Source organism: Phoca vitulina, unplaced genomic scaffold (assembly GCF_004348235.1).
Source record: "Phoca vitulina isolate PV1807 unplaced genomic scaffold, GSC_HSeal_1.0 scaffold135, whole genome shotgun sequence".
NCBI lineage: Eukaryota > Metazoa > Chordata > Mammalia > Carnivora > Phocidae > Phoca > Phoca vitulina.
The window spans coordinates 234,273-237,196 of NW_022589838.1; the positions used below are offsets into that span (position 1 = coordinate 234,273).

Below are 2,924 nucleotides of genomic sequence, written 5' to 3' on the forward strand. Positions count from 1 at the left end.
TGACCTTTGTGCCTTCTCCCCATCATTAGCCCTCCCACCTTTTTTTTTTTTTTCCCATCTTCCTCCTGGCCAAAAGAGATTCCACAATTAGCATTTTTTAAACAGGCAAATACTCTAAACTCCATTATCCATCTGTCTTTTCATCAGAGCCATCTATGTAAACCCTCAAGCTGGATGAAACCAAGTATTTGCTTCTTCAACCCTGGACCAGGTCAGCTGGGTGCTGCTGAAAAAGGTCACACAATGTGGCAAGCTTTATCTCAAAAAATTCACAATGGCACCATCAGTTGGAACCTCCATAATTATCAGAAATCCTCTCATGTTTCTCTGCTCAACTCCCATTTCCAACAAGAGTTTTTCAAACTCTCCATGTTCCTCAAACCTATGATCCCCGCCTTTCCTTTCAATCTTAAAAGATGACGCTGTCTGATAATTCATATTAAATACTGAGGTTATCAACCAAACTGAATGTAGCAATCTACCATAACTGCACACTGTCAACCTCCTTACTTCCTGTTTCCAAAGAAAAAGCCAGTCATGCCACCTACATCTGACACATCACCCCCTTCCTCATTTTCAGGAATATCAACCCCACAGAATATTCTCCCCTGTATGCTTATCGTTTCCTATTAAAAAGATCCTCATCATTAGGATTTAAACACACACTTACCTCACCCATCTTTTACAAGTAAGTGTTTCACACACTTGTAATTATTCATGATAATCCCATCTCTCTCCAACCATGCCTTACGTTTTAAGAAGGATCCAGTGTGGAGCTCTAGGATCCTTAATTTGCCAAAAACAAATGACATTTCATCCCCAGTAGTTTGGCCTTTGGCATGCCTGACAACTGTATTAAAATGGCTGGAGGCATGGAAGCTTAGAAATATTAGGTAAAGAGGTAAGCCAACTTAAATTCCTGTGTATGTGAAAAGAGGTGAAGGTGGTGATATCTGGCAAGAGGCAAGATCTAGGAATTGTGAGAAACAATGGGTGTTTCAATTAGCAATAATCGCACCTCGGATAAACCTCCTTGGCTTCGATACTGCCACTGCGCAAAGCACAATGGGTGTGAGCCCAGGAAGAGGTATCTTTGAAAAGAGACAAAGAAAAGAATTCACTGGAGATAGCTTCCCTAAGAGAAGGACCAAAGGGAAAAAAAAAAAAAAGACAGATAAAAGGATCAAATGGCTAGATTGCTAAGGAGAAACAGGTGAAAAAGGAGACTGGGGAGGTATGTAGAAACCATACCACACAGGGATTATAGGCAATGTTTTACAAAAGCAAAAACAAACAAAAAAAACAAAAACCTTTACCTCTACCCTAAAAGAATTAAGAAATTATCAAAGAATTTTGGGCAGAGAGCTGATCTATCACATTTGATATCCGAAAAAAAAATACAATGTCAGAATGTGAAAAACAAATCCAAGAAAAACAAATTGCTATCTGGGATGAAGAAAAGTGGACAAACTCAAAAGATGCTGGGAAAGTAAAACCAGTAAGACTCGGTGAAGGATTAGATATGGAGCTGAGAGAGAGAGAGAGAGGGAGATACAAATATGACTCCAGGTTTCTAACTTGAACAACTCAAGTAAGGTGACCTAAAATAAAAACAGAATCGAAAAAAAGATTGGAAATTTGGGTTTGGTTGGACATTAGGTATGTGCCGTGTCTTTGAATCATTGTTGGGGAGGAGATGCTTTCCTTCTACTCTTCTAGATCCTGTGACTGGTCAAACAAGCAAAAGGTCCTAAGACTTATTAACAGGAGAAAAGGAAATGTGATTTCATACATACAAGAACCCCAAAGATCGGAGGCTCCAAAGGCAGCCAAGTAATTGAGGCTTATATAACATCCTGAGCTAAGGAAAGGGGCAGAGGCCTGGGGATATGAAGGGGAGAAGGCCATTCACAAGAAGGCAGAGTGGATGTGGGGAAAACAAAGGTTGCCCTTTTATGCAGATAAGTTTCTCAGGTAAAAAATTACCTCTGATAATAGCTCTTTTCCTGGTACCAGCCCCCTTTCCAATGTACATTTAGGCAGTTGAGGGGGAGATCAAGAGCTTTTCCTGAATCTGCTGTGTTGTGGTGGCCTTTATCTCAAAATAATCCTCATGCCAAAGTGGCATGTTTTGGGGTGGTATATTCCACTCCCCTTCATCATCAAGAAAATGTTAAGCAATTAGGTAGACATAAAGGTTTGTATTTCAGAGGGGGCTTCTGGGCTATAGTTTAGATTTCTAAGTGATCTATATTGAGAATAAACTTGAAGCCACAAGCTTAGAATAGATCATAAAGGGAGAGCATAGCAGGAGCAGAGGAAATGACCCAGATTCGATTAAATAACTTCGATGTTTAAAATCTAAGAAGAGGATGAAGTGCAAAGAGAAAGAGAAGTGACCAAGAAGATGTTAAGAACAGAAGCCAAGAGAAGTGATGGTTTCAAGAAGTGTTTAATGCTAAGAGGTCAAGTAAAATGAGAACTGGAACATATCAGTTGGATTTAACAACCTGTGTTTAAGGAATGTTCTGTTCCCAGAAACCTAAAAATATTATAAAAGCACTAATTACATTTTGTCTCTTGGACACAATCTTCTCACATATTATATATACTCTTTAGTTGTCTTCTTTTTCTTCAGAAAGCTCGCTGGCACAGATCCATGAGCAAGCACTGGGGATGAACAATCACCATTTTCAGCACATTTCCAGTGTTGCCTCAATTATACCAAGTTCATGAGACCAAAGCATCTTACCAACATGATTAGCATTTTTCATTTTTTTAAATTTTCTTCTCATTTTAAAATATAAGTAACAAAAATGCAATGAAGAGTAATATTGAAACTACTGCTTAAAACAACAAAGATGGTGCGATGCAAACTGCTGCCTTGAGAGCCAAATCTTCATTCAATAGCTCAAAACATTTGT

General features: G+C 38.8%; 1 pseudogene; it reads right to left on the reverse strand.

The window, feature by feature from the left end:
• Positions 1-879: 879 nt before the first annotated feature.
• LOC116628858 lies at positions 880-1,063 on the reverse strand (annotated as a pseudogene).
• Positions 1,064-2,924: the final 1,861 nt, after the last annotated feature.